The following is a 25038-nucleotide window of genomic DNA, read 5'->3' on the forward strand; positions in this document are numbered from 1 at the left end:
AGTGAAATCATATGTTATTTCTCTTTAACTTTGCTTAGCATAATACCCTCTAGATCCACCCATATTATTGCAAATGGCAAGATTTCATTCTTTTTGTAGCTCAGTAATATTCCATTGTGTACACATACCACATCTTTATCTATTAATCTACAATAGACACTTAAGTTATTTCTGCATCTTGGCTATTATAGATAATACTGCCATAAACATAGGGCAGTGCATATCTTTTCAAATTAGTATTTTCATTTTCTTTGGGTAAATAGTGGGATTACTAGATTATATGGTATTTCTATTTTTAATTTTTTAAGGAATCTCCATACTTTTTCCACAGTGGCTGTGGCAGTTTACATTCCTACCAACAGAACATGAGGGTTTCTTTTCTTCACATCCTTATCAACACTTGTTATTTCTTATCTTTTTTTATTTTAGCCACCCTGACAGGTGTAAGGTGGTATCTTATTGTGGTTTAGATTGCATTTCCCTGATGATGAGTGATGTTGAGCACCTTTTTTTTTTTTAAGATTTTTTTAATTTACTTAGAGAAAGAGAGTGAGCACGAGTTGCAGGGAAGAGTAGAGGGAGAAGCAGACTCCCTGCTGAGCAGATAGCCCAATGCAGGGATCAATCTCAGGACCTTGGGATCATGACCTGAGCCAAAGGTGGATCCAAAGGTGGATCTTAACCTACTGACACTGAGGTTCCCCAGTGTTAAGCATCTTTTCATTGGTCTCTTGGCCATCTGTATATGTCTTCTTTGGAAAATGTCCATTCAGGTTCTCTGCCCATTTTTTAATCATTCTTAATTGAAATTTAATTTTTAAATTTTTTTGTTTCTTTTTTTTTGTCAAGTCATATAAGTCTTTTACATAGTTTGGATTTTATTCTTTTATTGAATATATCATTTATAAATATCTCCTCTCATTTAGTAGGTTGTTTTTTTATTTTGTTGATGGTCTCTTTCACTGTGGAAAACTTTTTATTTTGGTATAGTACCAATACTTTTTGCTTTTGTTTCTTTTGCCTGAGGGGCCTATCCAGAAAAATGTTGCTAGGGATGATGTTAAAGAGATGACTGCCCATGTTTTCCACTATGATTTTATGGTTTCAGGTCTTTAATCTATTTTAAGTTTATTTTTGTGTATGGTATAATAAAAGCAGTGCAGTTACATTATTTTGCATGTAGATGTCCAATTTTCCCAACACCATTTATTGAAGAGACTGTCTTTTCTCCATTATAGACTTTTGTCTCCTTTGTCACAGAGTAATTGGCCATATAAGTGTGAGTTTATTTCTGGGTTTTGTATTCTGTTCTTTTGATCTATGTGTCTGTTTTGTGCTGGCACCATGCTGTTTTGATCTTTATAGATTTGTAGTATGTCTTGAAATTTGGGATTGTGATAGCTCCAGCTTTGTTTTTCTTTTTCAAGATTGCTGTGGCTATTTGGGGTCTTTTGTGGTTGCATAAAAATCTTAGGATCATCTTAGGATCATTTGTTGTAGTCCTGTGAAAAATACTACTAGTATTTTTTTTTTAAGATTTATGTATTTATGGGGTGCCTAGATGACTCAGTTGGTTGAGTTCCAACTCTTGGTTTCAGCTCAGGTCTGATCTTAGAGATCGTGAAACTGGGCCCTACATCAGGCTCTGCACTCAGCATGGAGTCTGCTTGGAGTTTCTCTCTCCCTCTCTCTCTGCCCCTCCCTAGTGACACTCTCTGTCTTTCTCTCTGAGATAAATAAATAAATAGATAAACAAATAATAAATTACTTGAGAGAGAGAGAGAGAGAACAGGGGGGAGGGGTAGAGAGAGAATCTCAAGCAGACTCCCCACTGAATGCAGATGCCGACTTGGGGCTTAACCAGGCACCCCTACTGGTATTTTGATAGGGATTGTATTGAATCTGTAGATTACTTTGGGTAGTAGAGACATTTTAACCATATTAATTCTTCCAGTCCACAAGCAAGGTTTTTCTTTTTGTTTGGTTATGTCATCTGTAATTTCTTTCATCGATGTTTTATAGTTTTCAGAGGATAGGCCTTTCTTCTCCTTGTTCAAGTTCATTCTTAGGTTTTTTATTCTTTTTGATGCCATTGAAAATGGAATTGTTTCCTAACTTCTTTTTCTGCTGTTTTGTTATTAGTATATAGAAATGGAACATGGGATCCCTGGGTGGCGCAGCAGTTTGGCGCCTGCCTTTGGCCCAGGGCGCGATCCTGGAGATCCGGGATCGAATCCCACGTCGGGCTCCCGGTGCATGGAGTCTGCTTCTCCCTCTGCCTGTGTCTCTGCCTCTCTCTCTCTCTCTCTCTGTGACTATCATAAATAAATAAAAAAAATTAAAAAAAAGAAATGGAACAGATCTCTGTATTAATTTTGTATCCTACAACTTTACTGAATTCACTTACTACTTTTTCTTTTAAGTAAGCTCCATGACCAACATGGGCCTCGAACTCATGACCTTGAGATCAAGAGTTGCCTTTTCTACTGACTGAGCCAATTAGATGCCCCCATTTATTACTTTTAATAGTTTTTTGGTAATATCCTTAGGGTTTTCTATTTATAGTATGTCATCTGCAAATAGTTATAGTTTTATTTCTTCCTCTCCAATTTGGATCCTTTTCTTTCTTTTTCTTTTTTGCTTGAACTAGGATAGGACTTCCAATACTGTGTTGAATTAAGTGGCTAGAGTAGACATCCTTATCTTATTCCTGACCTTAGAGGAAAAGCTTTCAGTTTTTCACCATTGAGTATGATGTTAGCTGTGTGTTTGTCATATATAAATGAGGTATATTCGTTCTAAAACCACTTTGTTGAGAGTAAAACAATTTTAAATAAAGCCAAACAACAGCAATATGTGTATTGTGGGAACACTTCCAGATCAGTAAATCAGTAGATCTTATTATTTTAACAGCTGCCTTATATTTTATTGTGTGGTTTGTGCCATGACATGTTCATCTCCATCTTTTGCTATTACCAATGCTGCAACACATATTCTTTTGCTTATTTGTGTGAATTTTTCTATCAGATAAATGTTAGGAAGAGAGACTGTGGATAAAGAGACATGCATTTACATATTTTGATAGATACTGCCAGTCGATCTCCACATAGATTTTATGAATCTACAATCTAAGTAGGAATATAAAACAGTGATTATTTTCCAGTTCGCTTGTCAAATCAGGTAGCTACTAAATAAAATTTGCCAATCTGACTTAAAAAGGATTTCTCCTATTTTAATTTGGTTTTAACATTTTTATTTTTACTTTTTCTGAAACTGTAATGGTACTGGCCTTTGTTTCATAGTCAAATCTGCTGTGCCCATTTCTAGTCCAGCCCTTGGACTCAAATGTGCTTTCCCAAGTTTTATAGCTGATTCATAGATATTTCTCTTTAAAAGGTTTTTGGCATTTCCCTATTAAAATTCCTCACTACCCCTACCTTGATGAGTATTCTCTACCCTTTTAATTTCCTTTATTTTCTTAGAAATGCCTGAAATCATGTTATTTGTCAGTTTGTCCTTTCCCTTTAGAATATATGTTTCTGGAATAGGGCCTAGACCTAACTTCACTTTTTTCAAATAGATAATTATCTTCCTCAATATCATTTATTGAATAATCCATCATTTCTCCTCCTATTTGAAATGCTAACTTTTTCATCCACTGAATTTTCCTGAATTCCTGAGGCTATTTCTTAATTTACTTCTCTTTCCCACTGGTCGGATAGGTATTCTGCAACAGAACCATATTTTTCAGTTTATTGCACTTTTAAATATCTTTTGACATCTGATGGGGAAAGTCTTCCTTCATAATTTTTCTCATACAAAATATTTTTGTATAAATATACAAACCTCCTGCATCTATATTTAAATATACATTTTAATGAAATTGTTGATAAGACAAATTGATAATAAAGAAAAACACAGGAGAAAGTACACATATATTTTCTAAAATGTAAAAAAAAAAAAAAGCTACAAGTAGAATTTAGAATTAAGGGCTCCTGGGTAGCTCACCAGGTTAAGCCTCTGTCTTTGGCTCAGGTCGTGATCCCAGGTCGTGATCTCTCTATTCCCCCCTGCTCATGCTCTGTCTCCCTTTCAAGTAAATAAATGAAATATTTTTAAAAATGAAGAAAACAATTTAGAATTAAGTGTGCACTACCCAAGTTATGAAAAGGAATCAGGATGTGGAGGTAAAATACAATTCATTTTGTAAAGGATGGGAAATCAAGAACATCCCAAGGATTTGCATTAAATACAAAGTATAAAAAAAGAAAACTGATGTAAACTAAACCATTTGGCTAATGCAGTTATAAGACAGTTCTGATTATTAGATTATTACTTTCAGATTAGGTAAAAAGTAAAATAAACAAGTAAAAAAAATAAAGCTTTGACAAGATACCTAAACAAAGAGATTCAGCATGTATAGATAGAGAAGGAAGGAAGGAAGGAAGGAAGGAAGGAAGGAAGGAAGGAAGGAAGGAAGGAAGGAAGGAAGGGAGGGAGGAAGAAGGAAGGAAGGAAGGAAGGAAGGAAGGAAGGAAGGAAGGAAGGAAGGAAGGAAGGAAGAGATAGCAGGCAGGAGGAAAGAAGAAAGAGGGAGGAAACGGAAAAAAGAAGCAGTGATCCTTATGAAAATTGAGATTCATGGAACCTGGGAGAATCATCTTATGTGGGGGCACCTGAGTGGCTCAGTCTGTTAAGTATCTGTCTGCCTTCAGCTCAGGTCCTGATCCTGGGATCCTGGGGTCCTGGGAGCCTGCTTCTCCCTGCCTCTGCCTCCTTCTCTCTCTCTCTCTCTTTCTCATAAATAGATAAAATCTTTTAAAAAATCATCTTATGTGACAAATATCATCTTTATAAGATAAAGGATAAAACTTATCATAGAATTATCTTTCTACTATAAAATAAGTAAATTATGTAAGATAAAAAGTGGATAATTTTTATGTGACTCCCTCAAGGCTTTATCAGCCTAAAGAGACAAAATTATAAACATATTTAATAGGTATTTGCCAAGCTCTCTGTTTGTGGGTAGAATATAAGAAGCAAGGAATTATCTGAATCTTATTCTAAGATCTCCCAAAAAGAACTCAAAATAAGTAGCAAACATTAAAACAGAAAATGTGCAGCCACATGAAAATTTGTAAAATATTTCTCTGAATAATTCTTCAAATTATGCAGTCTTAAGATTTTGAGGAAAGAGAAAATAACGATGCTAAAAATAAAAAGATTAATAATTAAGAAGCAGAAAAAGTGGAATTAATATGTTTGTTTAGCTTCCTAAGAAACAAATAACAAAGAGAGAGAAAATGCTCACTAACATAAACAATAGAAAAGAACATGTAAAAAAAAAAAGAAAAGAAAAGATCATGTATATTTAAATAAGTAAAAGAAATTGGGTAGATGCACATATAGGTGAGATGGAAGTAATACTAAGAAAATCATATATTATTATATTTGTATATATATTTGTAAATATATATATTAATAATTTTCAGAAAATGTGATTATAATAAACTCAGGAAGAAATAGGATATCTTAGTAGTTAAAATTCATTTTTTTAAAAGATTTTATATATTTATTCATGAGAGACACAGAGAGAGAAAGGCAGAGACACAGGCAGAGGGAGAAGCAGGCTCCATGCAGGGAGCCTGACGTGGGACTCGATCCTGGATCTCCAGGAGTGTGCCCTGGGCTGAAGGTGGCGCTAAACCGCTGAGCCATCCGGGCTGCCCTAAAATTCATTTTAGTAGTAGTTAAAATTCGTTTTTAAAATTTCAAAATCATTAAATAAATATTTTTAAGAAGTTACTTGACCCAACTGTTTCAGTAAGTGAATTATCTCTTTCATTGAAAAATAGTTTCCCTATGTTATTAGGTGAAAAGTTTTTTTTTTAATTTATTTCAGAATGATAATATAACATTGACCTTAAGCCAGATAAATGAAAAATTTAAAAAGCTGTAAATGAAATTTACTTCTACATATAGGAACAAAATACAAATAACCTAAGTTTAATATTAGGCAAAAAAATGTTTAGTGAAATAAAAATAAAACACTTCCTAAACATGATACAGAATATTTGTTTCAAAACAAGGGCAATATATACATAATGATGGCTGTCCCTGCCTCCATTTAAAAAAGCATTCTTTGAAATAAGAATACAATAAAAATGGAACAATAAATAAATGGAAAGAGTAAGTAATGGAAAGTTATCAATATTGGTAGATGATGTGACTGTCCATTTAGAAAATCAATTTCAAAACTATTAAAAACAGCAACATACAAAAATATGTACTACCACATTATATTATTAGAAAATATAAGAAGAAAATATAATTTGTAAGAATTGCTTAAAATACTTAGAAAGAAATGCGAATGAAGAATTTTTATCTAAGTTCTACATGAGAAGTTACCAGACATTAAAAAAATAGGAAACTGAGAAATCTATTCCTGTTTTGTAAGAATGAATTCAATATTACTTATATGAGAAATCTCTATAAATTAAATATTTAGGGGAACCTGGGAGGCTCAGTCAGTTGTGTCTGCTTTCGACTCAGGTCATGATCCCAGAGTCCTGGGATGGAGCTCTTTGTGGAGCTCCTGGCTCAGTGGGGGACCCCCCCCCCACTCCTCCTTGCTTACGCACTCTCTCTCTCTGTCTCAAATAAATAAATAAAATCTTTAAAAATATAAATTAAGTTAAATATTTAATGTAATTCTGTCTCAAATCTCAGTGGACATTAAAGAGAGTGTACCGTAACAAAATAATTTTAAAAATATACCTCAAAAAATTGTTGACAATGCCCACAATATTTTTGAAACAGAATAATGACTTAAACTGTTAGGCATTAAAGTCATATAAAAGTGGAACAATAAAATAATATGATATAAATATGAGGATATAATTATTATTCAAGCCACCATATCTCTTCCCTAGACCATTCCACTTTGATCCTTGTTCTCCTACAACCTATACCCCATCCAGCAGCTGGGAGAATTATTAGAAGATGAATACACATCATGCAAGATATTGAATCACTTTCAAGATATTGAATCACTTCTTGTCCACTTCAATTATGATCTAAATCTAAATTTCTCTCCATTCCTCAAAGACTAAGCTGTCCGGCATGTTCAGTTCCTTGCCCTCATCTGCCTTTCTGTTCAATGCTGGCCTTCTCTTGTGGCCTTCGGGGATCCTTGGTGCCCTTCAGTTGCTGGAGTGCTACTCCCATATTCATTCATTTCCATTCATCACTAAGACTTAAGCCTAAACATCAGTCCCTTGAAGAGTCTCTCCCTCCTTGCTCTACCTGAAGACACCTTTGTTACTTTCCTTCATGCTCTCTTACTTTTTTTTATCATATTCTATATTTGTTTTATTTATTTACTTGTATATCTATCCATTCACTAGGAGTTCAGGTCCACGAGATCTAGGTATTTAGAAGGAACCAGCTAAGTCTTATGCAAAGCAGACTTTCCTCTTGATTGCTTCTCTGAAGAAGCTTCTGGATGTGGGTGAACATCCACTGGAGGGACATCCATGAGTACATGGACAGTATGCCAGAGATGATCCAGTATCCTCTTTGCTCCAGCGGATCATCTCTACAGCTTCTTGGGCGCTCTCCCACAGCAGGGGCGATGGAGGTCAGCAACCATTTTCTCTGGGAAACTGTTTGTTCTCCCAGCTCCTTCTTTCTACTCTTTTCAGATCATTTTGATTTAGGAAAATCCTCTCTTCTGACACTGAATTTCACTTGAGCCCTGAGCTCCTGGAAAACAGCATAGGTTAAGAAATTCCTCCACCCTTTACAAATTTGGAAACAGCTTACTGCAAAGAAGCACTGTTCCTCATGACACAGAAAATGACTCCCAGATATCCCCCCTTGTTTACTCATGGTAGGGACAGACATAGACATCCCAAATTCCCATTTTTTGTTTTATAAATGATTCACTGAACTGTTTTGTCCCCACTGACCAATTGAAATCAAGTGCTTGTTAGCCAAACTAGTTAAAAGTCTTTCCTTCCCCCCCAGATCTCTGAACTTGAGCCGACCCGGAGCCTGAGCCAGAGCACAGCCGAGGTTTAACTTCATTGTCCTCCTTAGACCATCTTCAGGGCAAAACATTCTCTGATCTCCTATCTTATCACACATCTTTTATCCTACTGCCCCACATTTCCTTCGTTTTAGCCTTGTTTACTTCTCCCTATAAATGAAAAACTCTTACACTGTCACCCTAGAGGTGCTTTCAGATCTTATCATGAGAGAATTCTGTCTACTGCAATAGTCCCTCTCTCCTTATTGTGAGAGTCTCTTTCCCTGCCTTGTGATAACACTTTCTAAAAAAAGTCTCTTACCAAGTCTAGATTTGTTTTCTATTTGACACTTCCCTATTCCTCCCTCAAGGGCAGTTGCTTCCATTGGCATTCTCCTTAAATGCTTTCTTTCCTCTTTTTATTCATTCACCATTGATTTCTCTGTTCCTTAGAACCCAGATCCCAAATCATTAGTGATTCATATAGCAAAAGAAGGATGGCATTACCTTCTATTCCTGCAATGTGAAAGAAAATATGTTGGGTCCATCTTTCTGAAATAGCAATAAAATACAATAAAAAGAGTGGTGATTTTTTTGTTTTGTTTTCACTAAAATACAAGTCTGTATATTTACCCGAGCTTGTGTGTACCAAAGGCTTTCATATGGGAAGAGGGAAAAGAAAAAAACGGAGAGGGAGTCAAACCATAAGAAACTCTTAATTATAGGAAACAAGCTGAGGGTTGCTGGAGGGGAAGTGGGTGGGGGGATGAGGTAACTGGGTGTTGGGCATTTAGGAGGGCACTTGATGTAATGAGCACTGGGTGTTATATGCAACTGATGAATAACTAAACTACCTATGAAACTAATAATACACTGTATATTGATTGATTTTAAAGAAAAGAAAAGGAAAAAAAGAAAGAAACAAGCCATAAGTGACTCTTAATGATAGAGAACAAACTGAGGGTTAATGGAGGGAGGTGAGTGGGGGATGTGCTAGAGGGGTGATGGGTATTAAAGAAGTCACTTGTTGTGATGAGCACTGGCTGTTATATGTAAGTGATGAATCACTGAATTCTACTCCAGAAACCAATATTATACTGTATGTTAACTAACAAAATGTGTTTAAAAAATCTTTCAAGATAGACATTCCTTTTAATCAATTAATACTGGTTATAGAAGTTCTAAGGAAATAGTAGAAATATAACCAAAGTTTGTTTAAAACATGCATATAAGGGTGCCTGGTTGGCTCAGTGGATTAAGCATCTGACATTTTTTTTTATAATTTTTTTTTTATGATAGTCACACACACACACAGAGAGAGAGAGGCAGAGACATAGGCAGAGGAAGAAGCAGGCTCCATGCACCGGGAGCCCGACGTGGGATTGATCCCGGGTCTCCAGGATCACGCCCTGGGCCAAAGGCAGGTGCCAAACCGCTGCACCACCCAGGGATCCCCTGACATTTTTTTAAATTTAAATTCAATTAGTCAACTTATAGTACATCATTAGTTTCAGATGTAGTGTTCAATAACCCATCAGTTGCAAATAACACCCAGTGCTCATCACATCATGTGCCCCACTGAATGCCCATCACACAATTACCACCTCCACTCACCTACCCACTCATCCACCTCCCCTCCAGCAACCCTCAGTTTATTTCCTGTAGTTAAAAGCCTCTCGTGGTTTTTCTCCCTTTCTTATGACTTCTCATTCAGTTTTCCCTTCCTTCACCCATGATCCTCTGCATTTTTCTTGTATTCCACATATGAGTGAAACCATATGATAATTGTCTTTCTCTGGTTGACTTATTTTGCTCAGCATAATATCCTCCAGTTCCATCCACATCAATGAAAATGGTAAGTATTCATCATTTATGATGGCTGAGTAATATTCCATTCTATGTATATATAGCACATATTCTTTATTCATTCATCTGTCATTGGACATCTAGGCTCTTTCCACAATTTGGCTATTGTGGACATTGCTGCTATGAACATTGGGGTACAGTGCCCCTTTGGATCACTACATCTGTATCTTTGGGGTAAATACCTAGTAGCACAACTGCTGGATCATAGGGAAGCTCTATTTTTAACTTTTTGAGGAACCTCCACATTGTTTTCCAGAGTGGCTGTACCAACTTGAATTCCCAACCGTGTGAGAGGGTTCCCCTTTCTCCACATCCTTGCCAGCATTTGTCATTTCCTGCCTTGTTACTTTTAGCCATTCTGACTAATGTGAGGTGATATCTCATTGTGGTTGGATTTGTGTTTCTTTGATGCCACATGATATGGAGCATTTTTCCATGTGTCTGTTGGCCATTTGTATGTCTTCTTTGCAGAAATGTCTGTTCATGTCTTCTGCCCATTTCATGACTGGATTATTTGTTTTTTGGATGTTAAGTTTGATAAGTTCTTTATAGATCTTGGATACTAGCCCTTTATCTCATATGTCATTTACAAATATTTTCTTCCATTCCTTAGGATTCCTTTTAATTTTGTTGAATGTTTCCTTTGCTATCCAGAAACTTTTTATCTCGATGAAGTCCCAGTAGTTCATTTTTGCTTTTGTTTCTGTGGCTTTTGGAGATGTGCCTAGCAAGAAGTTGCTGTGGCTGAAGTCAAAGAGGTTGCCTGTATTTTCCTCAAGGATTTTGATGGATTCCTATCTCACATTCAGGTTCTTCATCCATTTTAAGTTTATCTTTGTGTGTGGTATAAGAAAATGGTTCAGTTTCATTCTACATGTGGCTGTCCAATTTTCCCAGCACTATTTATTGAAGAAACTGTCTTTTTTCCATTGGCTATTCTTTCCTGCTTTGTCAAAAGCAGTTGACCATAGAGTTGAGGGTCCATTTCTGGGTTGTCTGTTCTGTTCCATTGATCTATATGTCTGTTTTTGTACCAGTACCATGTGTCTTGATAATTATAGCTCTCAGTTTTGACTCAAGTCATGATCTCAGAGTCGTGAGACTAAGCCACACATCAGGGTTCAACACTCAGTGGAGAGTCGGCTGGAGACTCTCTCCTTCTGCCCCTCCTCCACTCTCTCTCTCTAAAATAAATAAATCTTTTTAAAAAGCATGTATACACTTGTAATATTATTTACAACACCAGAAGCAATGAGGAAAAGTAACAAAACTAAAATACAACCAAAAAATGGTGCACACATAGATTGGAAAAATCTTTAATACTTTATTTACAAAGAATGTTTCATGGCAGAAGAAAATATCTATGAGAGGTGCCTGAGTGACTCAGTTGATTAAGCTTCTGACTTGTGATTTCTGCTCATGACACGATCTCAGGATCATGAGATCAAGCCTTGCATCAGACTCTGTGCTGGGTGTGGAGTCTGCTTAAGAATCTCTCTATACCTCTCGTTCTGCTCCTCCTTCGCTTCCTTCTCAAAAAGAAAAAAAAAACTATCTGCTATATACCACTGATATATAAATAGATTAAAATATAAAGATTAATTTTAGTTTTAGAAAAATTATTATATATGTATAACTTTTATGTTTAGTATTTTTCTATGTGTAGTATTTTTCTATGTTTTTCACATAAAAAACATTTTTTACATTTTAAAACTTTTTTCTTGGTTCGTTTTTGCTAAACTGGTAAACATGCAAGAGTTAGCTGTTTGTCCTTTGTATCATCTACCCACAAAACAGCTTCTTGTTTTTTCTCATATAAGAAAAGTCATTTTCTCTCCCTGCCTCTATTCTGAGTTATCTCCAAGAAGCTCCTAGTGGCTGTGAGTGCAATAGACCATTCCCATTGTAATGGGCAATGAGGAACCATTAGAGGTTCTTGAAATTATGTGAGGAAGGTTTTTTAGGTTGCTAGCCACAAGGATGGAAGAAGTAGAGGAATAAAAGGCCTTACTAGTCACATATGGCTTTGTACAAATTGGTATCCATTTGGTCAACCCTAGAGTTATTAAATCTTCTTCACAGAACAGAAACTAAGTCTCTAATAGCTTTACTTTTCAGAAAGAGCTACCTAAACAGTTCTACCTTGTTCTCATAGTAGTTCCAGAGTAGGTAAAACCTTTTCTTATCTACTAGAAACATAATACTAAATTTGATATATTATAAAGGCAGTATTGCAAAACAAAACAAAAGAAGCGCAAGATGACTTGCTTCCTTTCCTGTTGAGGTTTGCAATCTACTGAGGAGACCGGCACATTAATAGTAAGATAATTTTAAGACAATACAATGTGAAATGTCACATTCTCTATGGCAATCCTGTCCAGTAGAAATATGATATATGCCACATATATAATTTTTAATTTTCTAGTCACATTAAAAAAAGTAAAAAGGAACAAGTGAAATTAATTATGATATATTTTCCTTAACCCGATATTTTCAAAAAATTGTTCAAAATTTTATAATTTGGTATTGCAATCTACATAAAAATGATTAAAAAGACATTTTACACCTTTCTTTAAATTGTATGCTCTATACCCAACATGGTGCCTGAACTCATGACTCCCAAGATCAAGAGTTACACACTCTACCAACTGAGCCAGCCAGATGCCCCTATTTTATGTTCTTAATACTAAATCTTATGTGCGTATTCTACACTTGTAGCACATCTTGATTTGGACTAGCTATAATGCAAATGCTCAATAGCAACATCTGTCTAATGTATTAGAGCAGGTCTATATTATGGTTACAACCAAAACTCAATTAAAAGGAGTGGAAAGGATGGTTTTGAAGTTGGGATGTTGAAAAATTCCCTTCAGGTGACATGGTGTTTCAGCAGTGCCTGCAAGAATGGGATAAGATAGTAGGAAATACATAGAAGGCAGAACATGGACAAAATGGAAAAGGGTTAGAAGTGAAGTCTGGCCATTGTGGCTGAAACGGGCAGTTTGTAGAGTCAAGGGAGAAAGAGGAAAAGCTGGGCTAGATTATAGAACGTGAATAACAAACTGATGATTTGTGATTCTACCCGTATGCAGCGTCAGGTCTTCGATGGTATTTTCAAATGAGCCCTTTGAGTGTGGTGTGGAGCATGGACAGAAGATGACACAGATCAGCAGGAAAGCCAATGAGTGACATCTCAGCAGTGCCAGCTCATGGAAATGAGGGCCCCACATGGGCATTTGGAGTGAGAAGGAAGGCAGCAGATGTTGGGACATCATAGACGTTGACTTGGCAGAATGTGTTTCATGACAAGGTAGAATGGGAAGGAGAGCCCCAGATGCTCCTCGGTCAAGGACTGAGCCATGGAGCAGAAGGGGAGTCCATTCCCACTGTAAACACAAGCAGAGGAACAGAGGTAAACAAGAAGCTGAGAATTATGCTTTTAAAGGTGCTCTAGTTTCAGGTATATATCCAAAAGAAACCTAAGGTTTTAGCTAGTAAAGCCACAAAGGACACTGAAAAAAAAATTTTAGTCCAGACTCTTACTTGAGATGAAGAAACTTTGACCAATACATCAGTTTGGTGGCTTGGAAAAGGAATTGAATTCACAGAAGGTCTTATATTTGAGTTCACATCCATCATAATCAGAGGAGAGAACACATGGGATGGCTCCTTGTGAAAGTCCATATCTAGATTCTTACACCATCGGTTCCTGGTATGAAAACCAGATCCTAATACATCAAGTCCCCAAAATACTGTGTCTATTTTGAAGATTAGGCTGCAACTCTTGTGTAAAATCTGCCCCCCTTCTTTCCTTCCTCACTTCGTCTCTTCCTTACTTCCTTCCCTTTCCTCCCTCCCTCATCCTTTCTTCCTTCCTCCCTTCCTCCCTCCCTCCCTCCCTTCCTTCTCTTTCTTAAAGCATTGACCCCTTTACTAGCTTCCTCCAGCTCTTCCTCCTTATCTAAAGGATAAACTTTTTCCTCCTAAGAAAGCCAGTCCCTAGCAGACTCACTCTTTTTAGAGTTTCTATCAGCTGCCTATGACCTAGTTAACCACTGATTTCCAACTGAGGCAAGTTTAGTGAAAATCCCGCAGGCCCTCTCAGAGGGAAGCTTGTGTTCAGTTTGTGGTGTCTGAAGAGCTATGAGCAGGTGCCCAGGGTCTCAGTGTCTGCCTCAGCATGGGTAATTTATGAATCCCTAGCAAGTCAGGAGAGGAGGAGAGATCCCGGATAGGGGACCCTGCTAATTGGCCCTATCAGTTCCTGGCAGGTATTACTGGTGGAAAACTCCCTGGGCTCAGACTTCTTATGTCCTTTTCAAAAGGTAGAGAGACAGCTTAGGTCGACAAATTAAAAAAGAAAACAAGTGGGAAAAGCCCCGAGCTCTAGGGAGAGGCTGTCATTGGTTTCACCCAGCTGTGTGGTCATCTCCTGACTATGGAGGAGCCATGAGGCTGATAGAGGCTTTTGTTTCGTGCAAGCTGAAAGAGAGAACACATTTCCTGCTAGATGGAGGAGTCAGGCCAATTGATTTAGACTCACATGTATCTGACTTACAAGTTCAGCAGCTATTTGTAGCTCAGGTGCAAGATGGGGCAGCCCAGAAAGGGTAGTCACCAGGCCTCAATTCAACTGTGATCTGCAGTTTGGGGATCCACATAAGGAGCCAGGGCTAAGGATATGCAAGTTAACATAGGGAACTTTAGGAAGAGGTGGCAAAAACTTAAAGAAAACTACTAACACATTGTTTTTCTGCCCTGCTTGCTTCTAGCATCTAGAATAATGGGAACAGCCTTCATCTCACTTACACTACTAATTGCCATTTTCTTTGCCCACTTTCCACTGGTATCTACTTATATTGTTTATTTGGCCCAGTTTATCAGTACAAAAATGATGCCAGCTGGGACAGGTGATATGTGGGTGGATGTCCTTGGGGAATGATTAATGCACTTGGCTCCTGGAAATGACCTTTGCCTCCAGAAGCCATTGAAGAAGCAGTTAGTTTTGGTGGAAAGCGAGGGCTTACTGGACTAGTACTCCCTCCCGGAGTTTGAAATAGAGAATATAAAGAAACACAGTCACAGTTATAACAACAGGTGAAAATATTTTAATTTCCTTCAAAGCTTTTCAAACTCACATTGGCTAGTGAGATTAAGAAAAAAAAAGAGATTAAGAAAAAAGATTGGATATTTGTATTGGTTGGGGTCATGAGACATACTCAGATTGAAAATTGAATTGGACCACAAGTAAGTCCCTTTGTAAGGGATCAGTTATTTTCTTTGTAATAGCATTATGGTCTGCAATGCTTGATGCAGTGTTGGTGATGAGTTATGGGCTATTAAGTTTGAATGTAATACTGAACATAATCTCTTTGACATCATGATGGCCATATATTGTTTTTAATTTTTTTTATATTTCTCGTCTAATGTTGTCTTCACAACAAAACTGAAAATAATATTAACAACTATGACACCTAGTATTTACTGAGTATCTACAGTGTACCAAGCATAATGCTAACAAATTATCCCTTACTTTTTACCCATAAAATCCCTAAGACTAATAGGTATTAATTAAATTTGATTTTGGCACGCTTTTTGAGAGAAGGCTTATAAATATGCATGAAAAGACTTGGGTTCTCAACTCAAGCTTTGACTAACTTAACCAGCTAAGTAACTGTGGGCTGACGACTTAATATTTTCTGGGCCTCAGTTTCCTCCTCATGGGCAATGACTCATATTCCCATGACCCATCAAAGTATAGAATAAGCTTTCATGCATGTACTATTCCATTTTCTTACCCCAACTGTGTGAGGTAAGCATCCATTTTATAGATGAAGAAACTGAGGCTTAGAATAAGAAAGTTGCTCGAGGTCACAGAACCAGTAAATCTGCACACCAGGTTTCTGATGCCAGATGAAATTTCTCCTACATCTTACCCTCTTCAGTAGCATCTCCAAGGCAAACACATTAGGTTTTCACATGTATGATGTGTGGTGACCTAAAGAATAATACTCACTTTTGTCAGGACCACAAATAGTGATGCAGTTTGCTTTTGATAACATGGACTTTGGAGTGCTCTACTGGATTGAAAGCTATGGCTCCTGTGTTTTTGGTTGAGGCCAGTCTCTTAAGCCTCGGGTTCTGTATCTGTTTCTGCATGTAGTAGTTAAAGCAGGGTCTCTGGCATAGTATTGTGGGGAAGATTTAAATCTAAGGCCTTAGCTCAGTGCCTAGCATTATTAGAGCACTTGATCAATATTAGTTATTATTCTTATACAGGGAAAGGTCCTAGCTGCCTAGCCACATGGAGTCTGCCCACTTTGGAAATATGACCCAACACTCATTTTAGGGCAGGAAATAGAGCCTAAGGGCTACAGTTCCATAGGAGGGGAAATCCATTCTTTTCCTCTGGATCCTACTTGGTTTTCTACTTCTCCCTTAATTGAATACCCTTGCTTTGGAACACTTCTTCCATGACCCACCTGAAGATCTATCAGCAGAATATTGAGACCTTGGTCATATTAAATTAAATTATGCCATTGTAGTATCAAGAAGAAGTAAAAAAAAAAATTTCCTCCAATCACATCACTTCATGCCATTAGAGAAACTGCCAACATTTCCATAAGGTATTCTGGCTATGGGCTTATGCAGTGCCCACATATTGATTTTTTCCCCTAAATTATTGACTAGGTGTCTCTAGTAAATTGTAAAATGTCTACAGAGGTACAGTGACATGGTGGGGATCATTCTTTAAATCTTCTTAATAAGCACTGGCCATATTTGTCCTATCTTTGTGTCCCTAGAGCTGTAATTATAATAACAGTAAGAAGGGAGAGGGAAAAAAAAAGAGCCAGACACAAACCAAGATCAAGATTCTCTTCTCTTATAATCTCCTTTGGAATTTCTCAGAGTCCAAAATGCAATTAATCACTCCTGTGAGGAAATTTGGAATCGATCGATACATTTCATCATTGCTTTAATTATCCTTAAAGCTGTTTGAGGGCCAAAGTTTCCTGCTTTGGGAAAATAAATAAATAAACAGTCTTCATTAAGACTCCACTCACTCTCCCTTTCACCCAAGGTAGGGTTATGACAAAGGCACAATATACATAGGGGATTATCTTTCTTCTTTTCTCCTCCTCCCCCTCTCCATCTTCTTCCCTCTCCTCTTCCTTTCCCTCTCTCTTCTTCCTGCCTTCATCTCCCCACCCCCTTCTTAATGAGGAAATTAAAAAGTTGTTATTCTTAAGTCTCTCTAAGCAGCCAGTGACAGGACACTGAGCACATGGTCTAGCTTTTGAATTCAAAGTAGAAAATGAAGGAGAGAGGAGGATGGTGAAGGTAATGAGGCAATGGGATTTAGTTCCAGAATTTGCCAAATGTATGATCCAACGTATTCATGGGGGGTACCAAGACAAAGGCACCAGACAGACCACACTGAGCAGATGATGCAGCCACATGCATTGAAATTTTAAGGTATAGACCCTCTACTTGGGAGCCAGGCCTTTTGCTTCCTTATTTTGTTACCAAATAACATGAAATAGATACAGCAATCCACATACACACAAAATGCATGATTTAGTTAACTTACTATAAAACAATTCTCTTGACTCACCACCCAGATCAAAAAATAGAACTTTGCCATCTACCCCAGCAGCCTTTCAGCGGAGTCCCAATTCAGCCCCGCCATCCATCCAAAAGTGATCACTTTCATACTTCCTTAGTAATTATCACTATGCATTCCTTTATAATTTTTCTTTTTTTTTCTTTTTTTTTCCTTTATAATTTTATTACCCAAGTGTATATCTCCAGATTAGCTTAGTTTAGCTTGATGAATCTCGCCTATATTTTTTTTAAACTCAGTATGTCTCTTTTGGTCTACAAGTTCTCCCTCCATCCCTCTCTTGTCTTTATGAGTTATCTGTTGCAAATCTGGCTAGTTTGACCTATATAGTTTCCTACAGTCTTTGTGCTGCAGAGTGCACACTCATCGTGCAGTTCAACATGTTCTTCTGTCCTTGGAATTCCCTACAGATTAACAGCTGAATCCAGAGAATGGATCAGACTTGAGTTTGAGCCTCTTGAACCAATTTTCTTTATATGTATTTACTAACAAATAAGGTAAACACACCCAAACTGTAATATATGGCTTTATTTTACAGTTTTTATTTAAAATTATTTTGATTTGAAGATAGTGATATTTTCTGTGTTCTCTTCAACTCATGTCCTACTAAAAAAAATTCTAAAACACACTGATTAATTTACTACTTTATTCCTTTCACAGATATTTATTCAGCTCCTTACTAGATACTATTCATACCCCTAAAGGTAACACAACTCCATGTTCTCATGGATTTTATTTTCAGTTGAGGAGAGACAGACCATAAGTAAATAAATGAATAATTAAGATGTTGAGTGATAATAAGCAGATAAAAAAAAAACAGAAAAAAAAAAACAAAACCAAAGCAGAGTCAGGGAGATTGAGGAAGACTATAATTTCATATAAAATGGTCAGAGAAGACTTTTTAATTAGGTGACATTTGAGTAGAGACCTACTTCCAGTGAGGGGAGTGAACCAGGCTAATATTTATGGGAAGAATAGAACATTCTAACAAAAGCAAAGCCCTGAGGGAGACTGTTCTTGAAGGTTTGAGAAATGGCAAAGGGGGCTATGGTAACCCCATGGATATTCATGGTAATGTCATGAAAATGGGAGTGACTAGGAAGGGATGAGGTCAGAAAGCTAGTGAGTGGACAGATCAGGAAATATTTATCATCTATTCATTCAACACAGCTTCATTACGCTTCTCCATGTCTGTATCCAAATTCCATGCACAATTTGAAAGAAAGGGTTGGTGAGGAAAAACATGTTATTAGGGCTCAAGAAGAATATGTTCAGCAATCAAGGCAGTTCGAAAACAGATACTGATTGAGTCATTATTACATATTTCTAACTTACATGCAAATAACTACAGGCAGCATGCAATTGGTGTTGCAGCATTAAAAGTCCTTGAGAATTTACCAAAAAGTATTTTTCTGATTGTGACAGTAAAGAAACGCCTCCCAGAAGGGGATAGCAATTGAGTTGGACCTTGAGAAGAAGTAGAATTTTTGAAGTCAAAGACATAAGACAGGACTGACTGTAAGTAGAGGAAATGCCATCAGTAAAGGTTTATAAGCAGAAAGAAGGTTCATATTCTGATAATAGCCAGTGGAGCCAGTGGAGCCATTTGACAGGACTTGTCAAAGGAGTCATGGACTGAAAAGATAGGTTGAGGTTCAACTGTGGATGGGCTTGAATGCTATGATAAAGAGATGTATGCTTTAGAAAGGAGAAACTTAAGAAAAATATCTGACTTAGCAAATGCTTTGGTTAAAATGAAATAGGAGGAATTGGAGAAAAAAAGAGGCAGTTTTCAAAAGAAGAATTCATAAAACAATACCCAGCCTAATATATAAATCCATAGCTGAGGGGCTAAGGACTTAAATAAAGCTGGACAAAATTTAATTTAAAGAACAGACTGAAGAGACAATGAGTTTCAACTGGCTTCAGGTAATGAAGAATAAGAGAGGTGGGCATGTACTATAATTCCAGTTCTAAGAGTTAACAACTGCATCTGGGAGCATACATCATGATGTAGATGATATAGGCATATTTGTATTTCCTATGCAATATACCCGTGTGTGTGTGTGTGTGTGTGTGTGTGTGTGTGTGTATAGTATATATTTGCCAATGCCCTGCTTTTTCTTTCATTTTGCTTGCTTCCTTCTCCTTTTGAATCTGGGTGTTTCCTTTTGTCCCTAGATTCCTGAAGCTTCTTACTAGCATAACTTACTCTTATTCTGACCACCCAGAGAAGTCCTGGTACAGTCTGTATTTTTCTAGTGCTATCAGCAAACACATTCAAAACTTAACCTGTCCCAAGTGCCTTTCTTTTAGAACTCTGTTTTCCAAAGTGACAATTATTTGGAATGAACTGTGTAGTGGCAATAAGTTTAAAAAGCACCTTCTTATGATATATAAATATAATCCTGCTGATAACACTGCCTATATTCACTAGAAGTTTGAGGAACTAGTGAAGGTAAAAGATACGAAGACATTCTGGAACTTTTCGCTCTTTTCAAATCACTCAACATAAGAAACCATCCGTGATACAATAATTCTGCAGGAAGACATGATAAGTTGATTAAGAAAGCAGCCCCTGGAACCACATTGCTTAGACTGTAATTCTACTTATGTCTTTAATAACTGTGATATTGGGTACATATCCTGAGTCTCAGTTTTCTCCCTGTGTGAAGTAGAATAATTATGTAAATTACATCATTTTTCTGTGTTGGGGATTATATAAAGTTAATATAGGAAAACACTCAGAATTGAGACTGGAGAGCAAACATTCAACAAATATTAGCAATTTTGTCATACAGTAATCCTTTGACTGAATCTCATCCATCAACAAAAACCTAGTCTTCTTCCTAACAGTAGCAAACTAGGATGCCCTATGAGTAGCAGCTTTTTGGTATCCTAAAACCCATAATTCACTTGATAGGTGTACAAAATTAGCTTTAATCTGAACCTTTGATTAAACTACCAACCTACTCCAGCCACTGGGAAACCCATCAGTGGTTTGCCTACGAGTAGTGAAAGGGACTGCTGCCAAGTTCTGGTTCTGTCATTAACAAATTACGCAACCGGGGACCAGACATTTCATCCCCCTGGACCTCAGGCTTCCCATCAGTAAAGTGAAAATTCTGTGGAAGACTCTCTGTTTCCGTACAGGTTGGCCTCCCTGTGTTTTTACTGTTTCATTATTTAGACTAGGTATAAGGGCTATAGGAAGAAAATCTAGCAAAATTTAACTTGCATCAAATACCTTCATTCACTGAAAATATAAACACACACATACATACACAAGCATGCCATGGACCATGTTCTCTTTGTTTATCACATTTGTGAGGCAGGAAGTTGAAGTTGTTTCCTGTTCTTACTGTGTCAGGTGGCACTGATTGTACAGATTTTGGTACATAGACTTTCTGATCTCTTTGGCTTTTTACTTTAAATAAATGCAGGTTGACATGAGAGCAGATTACATTTGTCATATTTCTTCTTGTATATGTTCCTTGTCTGTAGGAACAACTGTAGGGCAAGAAAAATGTAGAACATATTTCTGTCCCTCAGAAACAATGCTAACAGAACCATGAGCTAGGACATGCATAACCCCTTTATAAGTAGGATAAACATATATGAAAGGTAAAACCAATGCTAGATAAAAACTGAACCGAGAACTTATCCCCCAAATTATCTAAATAACTGCAGGAGGGAATGAGTACCACCTCTTATGTCTGTGATATGACAAAGACTTCTGTGCTGCAGGTTCTTAGGACCTCCTGGCATTTATACCCACCTTAGACATTCTTTCAGACCTAGAATTTGGCAAATGTCACTCTACCTAACAGTAGGATGAAATACATGGGTGGGGGGGTGTCTTCCTTTGGAGCTATCTTTTAAAAAGAACCTTAACACTAGAATGAAAGCATGATAGGGTCATTGATCTGCTGATGAAGAGGGAGTGATTGCCTTAGGCAACTTTATGAACCACTTCAGCCATTACATGTGTGTCTTACATCCTTTCTTGCTGGTCTTTCAGACTGTTTCTGACGCCTAGTTTCCTAAAGCATCTCATTCCATAAAATCCAAAGCTCCTCTTTAGAGGGTTCTTCTTCATCTTTTGATGAACTATATTTCCATATCACTTTCATTGATCTTAATTTCACACACCAGAATTCTACCACAGCAAGTCAAATTTCTCTTCAGTGTGATAGGATTCATATATTTGAAGCAGACTGTTCGGGAGTTCTTGACTTTTGTAGGCCTTAACTTGAAGGATTCCCAGCAGGCAGAGTAAAAGAAAGCCTCTGCCAATGTGGAGGCAGGTTAAGAGTTAGAAAGGAGAGCAGCTCCAGAGTGGGCTAGATATAAAGATGAATAAACCATATTGTGTAAAACAGGCAACTTAATTCATGAAAATATCTGTGTTTGTTTTTTGTTTTTGCAGATCTTTTATGTATGTGTGAATTGAATAGTTTAGCCTTGTCTCAGTTTTGGTACAGAGTACTGAAAAAAAAAAGGTGATGTGTCATTTTGGGGGATAGAACATTATAGAGAAAAGAACTAACACTGGAAGACAACATGATTTTGCTGTAATTCACTAGGCACCCTGCAAGCAGAGGGAGTATCAGTGGGTGGATTGTGGGAGATGCAGATCATATGCCTCTCATCACTACGTGGTGCTTCTTCCTGTGCCAGCATCTTAGGTGATGACATTTTTTTCTTTACATGTAGCCAATATTTTTTTTGAGAGGATAGTGTGGTGGAGGAGTGTAATATTTAGAGCTAAAATCTCCATCTGCTTAACAAATTAGCTAATTTAAAAGCCTCTGGGCACCAAGTATGGCAAGATTATCAAACATAGGTGTTCAAGATATCCCTACACAAGCACACATGCCAACACACACATATGCATGCATGCACACACCATCGTGAAGTGTGAGAATTCTTTCTTTATATCATTCATGGTATAGCCTACCTATTAGAAGATTTAAGTTCACATAGATTTTTTTCCCCTTTATGTGAAAATCTCTTTAGTTAATTTTTTTTTGCCTAGTTATATGCCCATAATTAAGAGTAGCCCAATAAACTTGAGCAGACATGTTTGATGGGAGCTTAACAAGATGAATGCTGAATCATATTTCCATTTATTTCCTTTTGTAGGATCCAGAGCCAGTCCTGTGCATTGCAAGGGAGAAGATGCCTCTTTATACTTTGGATCATGAATCTGTCCCCATTTTTATTCTCTCAGTGATTGCATTACATTCTTCACTTCCCAATTAAAGATTGATTCATAAGGTCATATTTGCAAGTATACGTAACTCTGGGAAATGTAAATTGACATAAATTGTTTATGTTTCGCCCAGTGTCTCATTGAAAAGATAGGAATAGAGGGTAAAAGACAAAATGGGATACTTTCTGGAAGAAATGCTACAATGCCACAGTGATGTTATCAGAGTGGCTGATAGCAGACACCAGGGATATGGGCAAGAGGGCATCTCACTTCTGCTCAGGTGAAGGCCCTGGCTCTGGCCCATGAGAAACCCCTCATCATCCAGGGGAAGAGGCAGAAGGAGACCCTTGCCAGGCTTTATTATGTACTGCCTTCCACCAGCCAGAGAACACAAAGGATCCAGGGCTCCTGCAGGTGATTGAAAAGAAGAGCTGATTTTTAAGCATTTTACTTTAAAATGTACATTTCCTTCTGTTTACATCTGCATATATCTTTCCACTGATGTGGCAGCTTAAATGCTTTATTTACTTTTTAAAGCTCTACAATTGGCTTTTAAGTTGTGGTTACAGCTCCTGTCCTTTTCCAGATGTGATCCAATTGTACACAAACACATAAACAATTAAAATGGCGAGATGAGGTGGGGAAAAGGGCAATAAAAATGGTCAGAGTCAATTAAACCAGTGAAATAAAAAAAAATTAAACCGTGGAATGGTGTACACAATAACCCATATTTTATTATTTTCCCCTTACAACATTGTAAAAAATACATAAGCCCTTGATGTATGTACGTTTCCTTGAGAAAGGTGCTCTATGGCTCAGAGGCGGATTGGCGGCATGTGATGTGGGCAGCTGTAAGGTAACAACATGTTTTCCCATAAAAAGCAGAGGAAATAGGCACATAAATTCCATATAAACTGTCAGTGTGTCAGCTATGCTAACACTAGGGAAGCTGGTGCCCTGGAGCTACGCTAACTTATGCACCTTCATTTTTCAAACACACACTTCTTGAATTCACAAAGCTAAGCTGCAGTCAGGCTTCTTTTTTTCCTTCTTCTTCTTCTCCTCCCATCTAGCATTTGCCCCCTCCCCCACTCCTTGAGAGAGATCTGCTTTAAGAAAGGAAAGAAAAAAGGACAAGAATAAAAGAAGAGAGTATGGAGAACTGATTCTTACATGTAGTTGCCATCTTGGGCAGTATAGCACTTTCTATACTGGGTCCTTTTTGGTAACAACCACATCTCATTGAATTAAATTGAAAGAGCATCGTGGTGCTAAGTCTGTGGTTTAAAAGGTCACAAGCACAGAGGGGACTCAGAAGAATTCCCCCTACCCCCGCTTCTTTCCCTCTTCCCCTTCGTTTTCCTCCTTCTGTCTCTTCCTCTTCTTCATTATTTTGCCATTTCTTGGTCCTTTGGAGGTGATTTCTAGGATATAAATAAATTTATTTGAGAATAGCACCCAGCAGATAAACACACTTTTCTCTTGCTGGTAACTCTATGTATACAGTTATTGAAAGTTAACACCACCATTCTGAATTCAGGGTCATTTGTCAAAGAGAAGCAGAATCAAAGCTCCAGCCTCCTCTCTGGGATGGTCCAGGTTTGCTAATGTGTCTGTGTTGAGGGTTAGTGAATCTGGAGTTCAAATTTTTTACTCCTACTTTCAGATGTCTCTATTTGAAATATTCTGGTAGCTAGTTTTTGAAACTATAACACAGACTACTTACCCAAACTCCTTTTTCCTTGTACCATAACAGTAGACTGGGTATTTAATTCAACCTTGCAGCACCTCATTGTCAAGACTGTGACTTTCAATGTGAACCAGTTTCCTGAGCAGCCTGGGCTGATATTTGTCAGCTCATCGGGGCTCAGTATCTTTATCCTATAGTATTATAAGGCTATTGTGATTGCTAAGTAAAAAAACTTAATATAAATAATACATAAGGAAAGGTTTCATTTGATCTTCAGGTATGAGGAATTATTGAGTGACAAGTTTTGATTCAGAATTTTGAAGGCATGTTTAGACTAACTTAAATGAAAATATACTGATCTCTTTCTACTTAATTAAGGAGTTCTAGGGTCCGACAATTTAAAATGTGTCCAACAATTTGTCTCATCTAGGATTTTGATGGAAAGCAAAAAAAAGAAAAGGAAAGAAAAAACAAACAAACAAAAAAGCGCTAGGAATACAAATCACTTCAAAGGAATAAATAAGGGGCGCCTGGATGGTTCAGCCTTTAAGTGTCTGCCTTTGGCTCAGGTCATGATCCCAGGGCCCTGGAATTGAACCCCAAATTGTTGGGCT

This window comes from Nyctereutes procyonoides, unplaced genomic scaffold, assembly GCF_905146905.1.
Source record: "Nyctereutes procyonoides isolate TBG_1078 unplaced genomic scaffold, NYPRO_anot_genome, whole genome shotgun sequence".
In the NCBI taxonomy this organism is placed as follows: domain Eukaryota; kingdom Metazoa; phylum Chordata; class Mammalia; order Carnivora; family Canidae; genus Nyctereutes; species Nyctereutes procyonoides.